The sequence below is a fragment of the Helianthus annuus genome, chromosome 4 (assembly GCF_002127325.2).
Source record: "Helianthus annuus cultivar XRQ/B chromosome 4, HanXRQr2.0-SUNRISE, whole genome shotgun sequence".
Taxonomy (NCBI): domain Eukaryota; kingdom Viridiplantae; phylum Streptophyta; class Magnoliopsida; order Asterales; family Asteraceae; genus Helianthus; species Helianthus annuus.
In genome coordinates this window covers 136,872,285-136,885,726 of record NC_035436.2, presented here as the reverse complement: position 1 = coordinate 136,885,726, position 13,442 = coordinate 136,872,285, and the positions used below count along the sequence as shown (strand labels likewise).

Genomic DNA, 13,442 nt, shown 5'->3' with positions numbered 1-13,442 from the left:
CGTCTGATCCGTATCACCCATACCACATGGGGTATTCTACAGAGGATATTCTCACATCTTTCATGATACAGCAGGAGGAGCTGACCCGTCGCGTACAGGAGCTGGAGAGAGCTCAGCGACCCCCGTGCGATTGCCAGACCCCACCTGCAGTATCACACCCTCCGCGTCCACTTTCACCCGATTCTGCCGCTCGTTATTGGACTCCTGAGCAGCAGATAGCATACTTGATGCGCTCTCATCGCGCTATGGAGGAGGACTGGCTTCTTATACGACGTTTACTCTTTTCTCGTTTTCCCCCTCCTCCACCACCATCAGCTTAGGCCTTTTTGTTTGACGCAGGTAGACTTTTGATAAGAGGACCGCGATTGTGCAAATTACATAGCCTTTTGGAGACCGCATTTTGATGTTGTGACCTTTGATGATTTGTATTTTGTTATCACTGATTAGATAGTTTGGACTAGGGCGATGTGGCCCTTAGTCACTGTTGATGTATGATACAGTTATGAACTTGTAAACCTTAGATTGTGGTCTTGATTTATGGTAGCGCAATCACAGTATTCTCATTATACGTGATGTTGGATTGATTGTTTATAACACGTGATGTTATTTGTTTGGCTTATTTGTAACATGAGATGTTATGTGTTTGATATTGCTGTTACATACGTATGTCTTTTACTTACTACGACATGACCAACGTGAAACATCTTTTAGAAGATGTCGCCGAGACGTGGTCCACGCATTCCTACCAACGAGGCAGAACTCCAACAAATCATTGCTGCCGCCATTGCACAGTATGCAGCCTCACAGGGAGGAACCAGTGGAAGCAATTCGAACAACAACGGCAATAACAATCCACCTCATGGTAATGTTAAGTCGTTTTAGGCGTACTACGATACATTTGGATATTTATAGCATGTCCGCTAATACCATTTGAATATTCTAACGTATGTGCAGGGTGCACTTACAAGCAGTTCCTCGACTGCAAGCCCGTGAACTTCGACGGCACCGGAGGTGCTGTTGCTTTTGTAAGATGGGCTGAAAAGACTGAGTCTGTTCTTCGAATGAGCAAGTGCGCTCCAGAACAACAAGTGACCTACATTTCTGGGCTATTTTTGGATGGAGCCCTATCTTGGTGGAACTTACAAGTACAAACTCTTGGTGAAGCCGCTGCATATGCGATGACATGGAATGAGCTGAAGGAGCTCATGCGAAGAAAGTACTGCTCACGTGCGGAGATTCAGAAGCTGGAAACTGATCTGGCGTCACAAAATCGCGGAGTATGTTCAAAGGTTCCACGATTTGTCTCATGTGGTACCTTATATGGTTACACCGGAATTCAAACGAATCGAGCGCTTTATTTGGGGTTTAGCACCTCAGATTATGAGTATGGTCACTACTTCCAAACCTGCGACAATCACATAGGCCATCGATCTGAGCGTGGCTCTTACTGAGGAAGCCATCCGCTTAAACAAGTTTTCAAATTCTGAGCAGAAAAAGAAAGAGACTCACGTAGAGTCGTCTGGGGATAATAAATGGAAATTCTCGAACTTCTAGCAAGGAACAAGCAGTGTTGGCAAGAAAGGAGAATCAAGCACACCGGTCCAAGCTGCAACCGGTGTTGGGAAGAAAGGGAAAGGTTATATGGGTACACAGCCCAAGTGTAACACCTGTCAGCGTCATCATTCTGGCCGGTGTGGGCCAAAAATATGTGAAGCTTGTGGCAAAGTTGGCCACTTGAAGGATACTTGCTGGGTTAATGCTGGCCGGGGAGGCCAAGGCGGTTTTGCTAATAGGAACAACAACCGTGGTGGAAATGGCAATCGTTCGCAAGGGAATAATGGAGGCAATGGAAACCGAGGGAACAATGGAAATCAAGCTGGTAATGTGAGTCGAAATCAAAACAACGCTCAAGCTGGGAACGGAGGTGGTAATGGGCAAAGACTGGGTTGTTTTAACTGCGGTGACATTGGGCACTTTAAGAAGGAATGCCCAGGATTGAACCAAGCATGCGGAAGAGTCTTTAACATCGAGGCGAGGGAAGCGCGCCAGGATCCCAATGTTGTTACTGGTACGTTCCCTATAAATCAACACTTTGCATCCGTTTTGTTTGATACTGGTGCCGACTATAGTTTCGTATCATTAGAATTTAAGAGTATGCTTGGGATAGCCGCTAGTAAGTTAGATATTTCGTACTCAATTGAACTGGCTAATGGAAACCTGGTTGAAGCTAATGAAGTTGTCAGAGGTTTTGTAATCGAGTTGGGAGAGCGTGAGTTTACTTTGGATCTACTACCAGTCAAGTTGGGAAGTTTCGATGTGGTAGTAGGAATGGATTGGTTTTCGAGCAACAAGGCTGAGATTGTCTGCCATGAAAAGATCATTCGCATCCCAACAGAAGATGGGGAGACGGTCGTAGTTCATGGAGAAAAGCGCGATACACCCCTAAGAATCATCAGCTGCCTGAAAGCTCGAAAGTGTTTACAGAAAGGATGTGCTGCCTTCTTGGCACACATCGTGGATAAGAAAGCTGCTGAGCCGAAGATCGAAGACATCCCTGTCGTGAAGGAATATCCTGAAGTCTTCCCAGAGGACTTGCCAGGATTGTCGCCCCAAAGGCAAGTGGAGTTCCACATTAACTTAGTTCCAGGCGCCGCGCCTGTGGCTAAAGCACCTTATCGACTTGCCCCGTCTGAGATGCAGGAATTGATGAGACAACTTCAAGAGTTGCTAGACAAAGGATTCATCAGACCAAGCTTCTCACCTTGGGGAGCTCCGGTCCTGTTTGTCAAGAAGAAAGACAGTAGTTTTCGTATGTGTATTGACTACCGGGAGTTGAACAAGTTGACTATCAAGAATAGGTATCCTCTGCCAAGGATTGATGATCTATTTGACCAGCTGCAAGGTTCAAGCTTTTATTCAAAAATCGATCTTCGATCTGGATACCATCAACGGAGAATACAAGAGGAAAGTATTCCCAAGACTGCTTTTAGAACGCGATATGGACATTACAAGTTCTTGGTAATGCCGTTTGGGTTGACAAACGCGCCAGCTGTTTTTATGGATTTGATGAACAGAGTGTTTAAGCCGTACCTATACAAGTTCGTGATTGTGTTTATCGACGACATTTTGATCTATTAGAAGACGAAGAATGAACACGAACAGCATTTAAGGGCCATTTTGGAATTGCTAAAAAGGAAAAGTTGTATGCCAAATTCTCGAAGTGCGAATTTTGGTTACGCGAAGTCCAATTTCTTGGACACGTGGTTAATGGAGACGGAATCCACGTGGATCCCACCAAGATCGAAGCAATAAAGAATTGGTAGACTCCAAAAACGCCAACCGAGATACGACAATTCTTAGGTTTGGCTGGGTATTATCGAAAGTTTATTGAGGATTTTTCAAAAATCGCTCAACCCTTGGCCTTCCTCACGCAGAAGGATAAGAAGTTTGATTGGGGAATCAAACAGGAAGAAGCATTCTAGTTACTGAAAGACAAACTTTGCAATGCGCCGATCTTATCGCTACTAGAGGGAACTGATGATTTCGTGGTATACTGTGACGCCTCACGTCAAGGATTGGGTTGCGTGTTGATGCAATGCCAGAAAGTTATAGCTTACGCGTCACGCCAATTGAAAGTTCATGAAAAGAATTATACCACACATGATTTGGAACTAGGCGCAGTGGTATTTGCGTTGAAGATTTGGAGACATTATTTATACGGTACGAAGTGTACAATCTTCACGGATCATAAGAGCCTGCAACACATATTCGACCAGAAGGAACTGAACATGAGACAAAGACGCTGGGTCGAATTATTGAACGATTACGACTGTGAGATCAAGTATCATCCAGGGAAGACGAATGTGGTTGCCTATGCCCTAAGTCAAAAGCAAAGAATCAAGATGTGACAACTGGCAACCAACCGGTAATTTTCGTACACTCTGATCATAATTTATTTCACATAATCTCATGCATTAGACTTAATTTTTGTATTAATTGAGTCCATAAAGTCTAGCAAAGTCCAAGTATTTCATTTCGTACATCCGGGAATACATGGAAATTGTCGGTGTGATGTTAGTCGGTAAACGAACGCAAACATTATTGCTGGTACAAAACAGAAAATTATAAATTCGAATATTCTATTTGATACCCATATGACCTTATTAATAAAGACTAATAATTTTATTTTTATATAACCACCGATAAATATTTGTATGCGTGGAGTCGCATTTTAAAGATTTAGGATTTAAAAGGCGTACGCTCACAAAAATAGATACGTATATGTTTATATACCTATACACACGATACACTTTGGTATATATAGTATGATGATTTGAACAATACTATGTGCGCCACTACAATGAAGAACACTAGAGTTCACATATTCATTTTTTTTTATCGTTATGATTATCCAGCTTTCGATCCATTTTTCCTAAATCGTCATATATTAATTTTCAAGAATCAAATTCCTCACTTGACACCATGTATCCAGATTCCGCATACAACTCCATGTTCATTTTATTTTATTTAAAGTAAAATTTACAAAATCTCAAAAACCTATGTTCCCTATGGGGAGACATTAGGGAATTAAATAACCACAAAACCTATACAAATCTTTGTCTAGAGATCGTGTATGGTGATGTCTAGATCACCATGTGCATAAAAATCCTGCACTCCTCAATTGTTTATTCATAAAAAAAAAACACCATCCAAGGAAAAAATGTACTGAATAACATACTCACCAAACTCCCATGCAAACATCATGATTTCTCTACAAACTAAATATGAAACAAACCATCAGATTCAAACCAATTTCAATAACTAGAATGGTCAAAATCCAAATATTTAGAGTAACTATCAAAAACCTTGGTTACTTTCACAAGGCTTCACCCATCCAAGACTCCTATAAATACTGAACTCCAATCCACATATCACACTCTAAGAGAACCCAACAAACACACCCATCTCTCTTGGTTCTGCACACCCAACCGAAACCATCCAAAATCCCAGCCAACCCAAGTGATTCCGAGTTGTTCTAGTGTGGTAATCTTCAGCCATCAAACTAGTTCATCACCGAGCATCGTCACAGGTTCCGTTCGACACCGTTCTCACTACCTTGGTGTCTAGTTCGAGCCAACATTAGCGTAAGTTTTCTTTCGAGTTTGAACCTTAGATCAAAACTAGCCTTATAAATCTCCTTCTTATCTAGTCGTTTTTATATTCAAAGCTAGTTCACGGTCCGCAAGAAGCAAGTCTCAAATTCCCCGGAAAGCGAGTTCGAGTTCTTCATCATCTCGTCTTTCGAACGCATCCTCGCTTGCTCTTGTAAGTGTTGTTATGATTATCCTTCGAACTCTTCATGTGGTTTATACGTCAAATCATCCGAGTAGTGATTCCCACTTAAAAATCCATGAATAGTTTGAGATATAAACTTGGCTGAACTTGGTTTCTTTTACTACACTATGCAAGTTAGTTCATGAGAAAATGTACAGAATATATGAATGTTTAATAAGTATGCCAAATGGATCCCAAAATTCTCACAAAATGTTTACTTGGTATCCCTCCTTATGTATGGAGTATATACATATACAGATATTTTGGATCATATACAATTTTGGGGTCAAGTATAGTACCATTAGGATGATAAGAGTCTAGAGTTTTTATATATATACATAATATAATATAGAAACTAGTGATTCTAAAAAAAAAAATTAAAGTTAAATTAAAGATCACAAAATAAAAGTGAATATTCTGTATTTATGAGAATTTATTTGCTTGTATACGTATGTTATGAAGATTGGAGGAACTGTTGAAATAAATTTTCATAAATTTGTATTTATGGTGTCATAAATCAATTACAAATATGAATAGCTATATGGCAAAAAGTTACGATTATTTAGAAAGATACTTAGAAACTTAAATGACATATAATTTTAACTCATAAAGACCCTAAATTCATATCTTTAATATTATGTAAGTATTCTAGCATTTATATAAACAAGTGTTGACCTTGAACAAAACAAATATAAACTTATCATTTTTTTTAAAATATTTGTGGTATTATGAGAGTTATAATCTAAATATAAAGATACAATTTTTTTTTTGGTGTATAACTATTTGTCGTTAAACCAGATTAAAAGTATATTTACTTTCATACCCGGATATGATTTAGTCAAAACCTACTACGAGTGTAATAATGGCGATACATTGTTATAATAAATATACATTTCGGTGTAAATATATATTTTGTCGACTTGGAACGAATCACCAACGTGTCAGCACGTCGTACTAAAAACAAGAAAATACTTATTTCAAATCTAGCTAGTTGGATGATTTGATTATGACCAACACATGTGCTAGGGCTTTATGTCATGGACCTTAGAGTCTTATATGAATTAGGACACGTGTAGGTCGGGAATTGTTTTGGACGTTTGATTTTGCTAGCGTACACTTCGGAACGCAAAACAGTGAGTTCATGTTTCCCCTTTTCTTTAACTGTTTTTAGTTTTATAACTTCGGGGATGAAATACATGTTACAACTTTTACAATGTTTACATGTGTTATGATGGGTACAAAAACATTCAAGTGAAACATTCTAGACCATGTCTCGAATAGGGTACCATAAGCACCATTAATCAACGTATACATTCAGACCGCGGAACAAAAGGTTAGATCTAATGGGTTTCAGGCAACCCCACTCTTGGCCTACTTCTACCAATGAGTGCTTCTGTGTCTCAGTCAAAGTTGACAAAAATGCCTAGGTTTGGTGGCTTCCTATGTCGTGACATATGTTAGTGGCCTTGCAAACCACTAGCAATCTCACACATTCAAACAGTCATAGTACCCAGTTACAGATACGTTTTACAAGTTACATTCAAACATTCTACAAGTTTTATATTATTTTTTTCATTCGAGTATATTAAACATTCAAAACAGTCACTGCATGAATTCACACCAACATTATGTTGACGTTTTTCCAAAACTCACATGTATTTCAGGTAACTAAAGGTGGATGTGCGCGCGGTCTTACTCATGCTTATGGATGTCGTTTATGTTCTGCTTAAATAAAGTTGTAAACTTTTAAGACAATGTTTTATGCTATCGTCGCGATGTAGACGCTAAACTTGTGTTTTCAAATTATGAATGGTTGGTATTTGAAGTTATTTTTATGAGCATGTAGTATGTTTACTCTTCGTATGCAATGAGAACCTTTCATGATCACACCTCGTGCTTCCGCCGCAGAAAGGGGTGTGACAGATTGGTATCAGAGCTGCGATTGTAGTGAACCAAGATTCCTTCTCGAGTCTAGTCTACAATCTCTAGGATCCTATCACGAAAACAAATTTTCAAAAGGGTTTCATTGCATAAAACATCCCGCGACATCCACTGCCTGAAACTGTTTACATGAGTCTAGAAAAGACGCTACGTGACTTAGGGTGCACTGGGGTAGCACTTGTCTATGATTAAGGATTACTTGCAATTATTTGTGATAATTAGCATATACATGTACTAGATGTAGAATACCACTAGTATACATGACTTTGCCTGAAAACAATGACTTAACTGAAGGAGGAAACACGAGGATGAAACGAACTGTGCAGACTGTGCAATGAGTTACGTAATTATGGATGCATACATAATTATGGAATTCAGTGCACAGAAACCACAACAAGTCTTGTCACGTGTAGATTCCCTCAGTGCAAGCCTACTAAGTACTCTGCTAGAGTAATAATTGTTTGATGTTAATTATGTGGTATATACCTGTGAATATATATGCTACTACTGTTTAGTACGACGGCATCAAACAAGTATTTAACCCTGTTGTGTTATGTTCTGTCAGAACATGGCACCCAGGAGAGCTGTGAATGCTCGAAATGGTGATCAACCTCCTCCTCCCCCACTGCCAAGAACTGCTGAAGAGTTGAACGCTCCACAGGAAGAAAGAATCTCTGCTGCCATTGCCCAGTACGAGGCGAACCGTACCTAAGACAGTGGAGGGCCAAGCAATGCTAGGCGTAACGGACATGGAGATTCGTCGGGAGGAAACGTAGCCCAAGGATGCACCTTCAAGCAGTTCCTCGACTGCAAACCAATGAACTACGATGGCGCTGGAGGAGCGGTAGCATTTGTGCGTTGGACGGAGAAGACTGAGGCCACTTTCCGCATGAGCAAGTGTACCGCGGATCAACAAGTCACTTTTGCTACTGGGCTGTTTGTCGATGAAGCACTGACATGGTGGAACTTGCAAGTCCAAACGCTGGGTGATGATGCCGTGTATGGCATGACTTGGGATGAACTGAAAGAGAAAATGCGAGAGAAGTATTGCTCTCGTGCCGAACTCCAAAGGTTGGAGACAGAGTTCTGGCACTTGACTATGGTGGGTGCTGACATCACTGGGTATACTCGAAGGTTCCATGATTTGTCCAGAGTGATTCCCTACATGGTGACTCCGGAATTTAAGCGCGTTGAGCGCTATATTTGGGGACTGGCCCCAGAGTTTCGCGGCATGGTAACTACGGCCAAACCTCAAACAATCACCGAGGCTGTAACTCTGGCTGTCAGCCTTACTGAAGATTGTGTTCGTATGGAGAAGTTATCGTTAAACCCAACAGAGAAGACCGAGACACATGTTGAGTCGTCCGGTGACAAGAAGAGGAAGCATTCGAATCTGACTCAAGCAACTCGCAACAACAAAGGTTCGAACAACAAGAAGCGTGACACTAACCCACCTAGGGAGGTAAAAACCTTCGCAGCTGCAAATGAGTCTGGAGCTAGGAAGTATCAGGGCACTCTGCCCAAGTGTAACCGCTGTGGTTTTCATCATGTGGGAAATTGTCGTGTTGGGAAGTGCGGGAACTGCGGAAAGTCAGGCCATCGTACCGAAGATTGTTGGGATAAAGGTATTATTGGAGGCCGCAATGGTAATGGTAATAGGAACGGGAATGGAAACCGTAACGGTGCTGGAAATGGGAACAATGGTGGAAATGGAAATGGCAACAATAACTGGGTTGGAAATGAAGCTGGGCGAAACCAAGGATGCTTCAGTTGTGGAAGCAATGAACATTTCATGAAAGACTGCCCAAGGAGAAACAACGCTCAGGCTCGAGCATTTGTGATTGGAGCAAGGGACGCACGCGAGGACCCTAACGTGGTCACCGGTACGTTTCTCGTTAACAATCACTTTGCATCCATATTGTTTGACACTGGTGCCGATTATAGTTTCATGTCTGTGGAATTTAAACGTATGCTTGGAATAGAGTCTAGTAGATTGGATATTCCTTACTCTATAGAATTAGCCAATGGTAAACTTGTCGAATCGGGTGAAGTTGTTAGAGACTGCACGCTAGAACTTGGTGAGCGAAGATTTAGCATCGACCTCTTACCCATTCAATTGGGTAGCTTCGATGTGGTAGTCGGAATGGACTGGTTATCCAAGAACAAAGCTGAAGTCATTTGTCATGAGAAAGTCATTCGCATCCCTTTGGCGAATAATGAAACTCTCATCGTACATGGAGAAAGACGAGACGCGCCTCTACGAATCATCAGTTGCTTGAAGGCACAGAAGTGCTTAAGGAAAGGATGTGTCGCTTTCCTGGCACATGTTGTAGATAAGAAGGCTGAAGAGCCAAAGCTCGAAGACATTCATGTGGTGAAGGACTTTCCTGAGGTCTTCCCCGAAGATCTGCCAGGACTACCTCCGCAACGACAAGTCGAATTTCGTATAGACTTGGTTCCAGGAGCCGCTCCTGTAGCCAAGGCACCCTATCGGCTTGCACCATCCAAAATGCAAGAATTATCTACACAACTCCAGGAGTTGTTGGATAAAGGATTCATAAGGCCAAGCTTCTCGCCCTGGGGAGCTCCAGTATTGTTCGTGAAGAAAAAGGATGGAACTCTGCGGATGTGTATTGATTACAGAGAACTGAACAAGCTCACTATCAAGAATCGGTACCCACTACCGAGGATTGATGACTTATTTGATCAGTTGCAAGGATCAAGCTACTATTCCAAGATCGATCTTCGATCTGGATACCATCAGTTAAGGATACAAGAAGAAAGCGTTCCAAAGACTGCATTCCGAACACGCTATGGGCATTACGAGTTTCTTGTTATGCCATTCGGACTGACGAACGCACCAGCGGTCTTCATGGATCTGATGAACCGCGTATGCAAACCATATCTCGATAAATTCGTGATTGTATTTATCGACGATATCCTGATCTACTCACGGACGAAAGATGAGCACGAGCAACACCTCAGAACCATCCTAGAACTACTAAGGAAAGAGAAACTCTATGCAAAGTTCTCAAAGTGCGAATTCTGGATTCGCGAAGTTCAATTTCTTGGACACGTTGTGAATGAGAAGGGCATTCACGTAGACCCATCCAAGATCGAAGCCATAAAGAATTGGGAAGCCCCCAAAACCCCAACTGAAGTTCGTCAATTTTTGGGCTTAGCGGGCTATTATCGACGATTTATTGAGAATTTCTCAAAGATAGCTCAGCCGCTAACTGCCCTTACACAGAAAGACAAGAAGTATGAATGGGGTGTTAAACAAGATGAAGCTTTTCAGCTACTCAAAAACAAGCTATGCGATGCACCAATACTGTCACTACCCGAAGGCACAGAAGACTTCGTGGTATACTGCGACGCTTCACGACAAGGTTTGGGGTGCGTGCTCATGCAACGCCAAAAGGTCATCGCTTACGCTTCAAGACAATTGAAGGTACATGAAAGAAACTATACCACTCACGACCTAGAGCTGGGCGCAGTGGTATTTGCCTTGAAGATCTGGCGACACTATCTATATGGTACTCGGTGTACAATCTTCACAGATCACAAAAGCCTGCAACACATACTTGATCAGAAGAACTGAACATGCGCCAGCGGCGATGGGTCGAGCTATTAAATGACTACGACTGTGAGATTAAGTACCATCCTGGAAAGGCAAACGTCGTAGCGGATGCTTTAAGTCGGAAAGAAAGGGTTAAGACCCTAAGGGTTCGAGCTCTGGAAATGACTATTCGAACGAACCTCACTGCACGCATTCGTGACGCACAACAAGAAGCCCTGAAGATGGAAAACCGCAAAGCTGAATACCTCCGAGGTGCATTGAAGTACATGGCGCCAAATGAAGAGGGAGCCTTATACTTTAAAAAGCGTATTTGGGTTCCGCTCTATGGTGGCCTGCGAGAAGTCATCCTTGATGAAGCACACAAGTCAAGATACTCGATCCATCCAGGGTCGGACAAGATGTATCAAGACTTAAAGGAATACTATTGGTGGCCGAGACTCAAGAGTGACGTTGCTGTCTACGTAGGAAAATGCCTAACCTGTGCTAAGGTTAAGGCTGAATATCAGAAACCGTCCGGCCTATTACAACAACCAGAGATTCCCATGTGGAAGTGGGAGCAAATCTCGATGGACTCCATAACAAAATTGCCCAGGACCCCAAGAGGACACGACATGATATGGGTAATAGTCGATCGGCTAACAAAGTCTGCGCATTTCCTACCAATCCGAGAGAAGGATAGCACTGGAAAGCTTGCTGAGATATACCTAAAAGAGATTGTGACACGTCATGGAGTGCCTATCTCAATCATTTCAGACAGAGATGGACGCTTTGTCTCAAGAATCTGGCGATCCTTTCAGGAAGCCTTTGGGTCTCAGTTAGATCTAAGCACGACATTCCATCCACAAACAGACGGCCAGAGCGAACAGACTATACAAACATTAGAAGATATGCTTCGCGCATGTGTCATGGACCTAGGCGGCAGCTGGGATACTCACCTACCTTTAGTTGAGTTTTCCTATAATAACAGTTATCATACAAGCATCAAAGCCGCACCATTCGAAGCTCTGTATGGCCGCAAGTGCCGATCGCCTCTATGTTGGGCAGACGCTGGAGACAAAAGAATGGTTGGTCCTGAATTGGTTCAAGAGACGACCGACAAGATTACACAGATCCGAGAGCGCATTAAGGCGGCTCGAGATCGACAAAAGAGCTACGCTGATCGAAGACGTAAACCATTAGAATTCGAGGTAGGAGACAAAGTTTTGCTAAAAGTCTCACCTTGGAAGGGCGTAGTCAGATTCGGAAAACGTGGAAAGCTAAATCCACGATACATCGGACCATTCAAGATCTTAGAGAAGATTGGTACCGTAGCATATAAGTTGGAATTACCGGAAGAACTAAGTGGAGTACATGACACATTCCACGTATCCAACCTCAAGAAGAGTCCAACACAAGAGAACGTAATCATTCCTGCGGATGAAGTGCATGTAGATGACACCCTCCGATTTACAGAACAACCCGTTGAGGTTACCGACTGGAAAGTCAACAAGACAAGAAGGAGCAGTGTCAAACTTGTCAAAGTTCGTTGGAACTCTAAACACGGACCCGAGTACACATGGGAACGTGAAGACCAGTTCAAAGAAAAGTATCCCCACCTGTTCAAGAAGACTCCTGCCAGAGCTAGTACGGCCTGAATTTCGGGACGAAATTCTTTTAACAGGGGGAGACTGTGACAACTGGCAACCAACCGGTAATTTTCGTACACTCTGATCATAATTTATTTCACATAATCTCATGCATTAGACTTAATTTTTGTATTAATTGAGTCCATAAAGTCTAGCAAAGTCCAAGTATTTCATTTCGTACATCCGGGAATACATGGAAATTGTCGGTGTGATGTTAGTCGGTAAACGAACGCAAACATTATTGCTGGTACAAAACAGAAAATTATAAATTCGAATATTCTATTTGATACCCATATGACCTTATTAATAAAGACTAATAATTTTATTTTTATATAACCACCGATAAATATTTGTATGCGTGGAGTCGCATTTTAAAGATTTAGGATTTAAAAGGCGTAACCTCACAAAAATAGATACTTATATGTTTATATACCTATACACACGATACACTTTGGTATATATAGTATGATGATTTGAACAATACTATGTGCGCCACTACAATGGAGAACACTAGAGTTCACGTATTCATTTTTTTATCGTTATGATTATCCAGCTTTCGATCCATTTTTCCTAAATCGTCATATATTAATTTTCAAGAATCAAATTCCTCACTTGACACCATGTATCCAGATTCCGCATACAACTCCATGTTCATTTTATTTTATTTAAAGTAAAATTTACAAAATCTCAAAAACCTATGTTCCCTATGGGGAGACATTAGGGAATTAAATAACCACAAAACCTATACAAATCTTTGTCTAGAGATCGTGTATGGTGATGTCTAGATCACCATGTGCATAAAAATCCCCCACTCCTCAATTGTTTATTCATAAAAAAAAAACACCATCCAAGGAAAAAATGTACTGAATAACATACTCACCAAACTCCCATGCAAACATCATGATTTCTCTACAAACTAAATATGAAACAAACCATCAGATTCAAACCAATTTCAATAACTA

At 41.5% G+C, this 13,442-nt stretch overlaps 1 long non-coding RNA gene across 3 annotated transcripts; it reads left to right on the top strand.

Annotated features, from left to right (window-relative positions):
• The first annotated feature begins 4,834 nt into the window (after positions 1–4,834).
• LOC110934617 lies at positions 4,835–7,195 on the top strand. Of its 3 annotated transcripts, none has more exons than XR_002588488.2 (4): positions 4,835–5,144; positions 5,232–5,325; positions 6,411–6,467; positions 6,999–7,195. It is a non-coding gene; the product is annotated as an uncharacterized LOC110934617 (long non-coding RNA). The 3 variants fall into 3 exon arrangements; XR_002588490.2 differs by having other exon boundaries at positions 5,228–5,325; XR_002588489.2 differs by lacking the exon at positions 6,411–6,467 and having other exon boundaries at positions 4,838–5,144.
• The last annotated feature ends 6,247 nt before the right edge of the window (positions 7,196–13,442 follow it).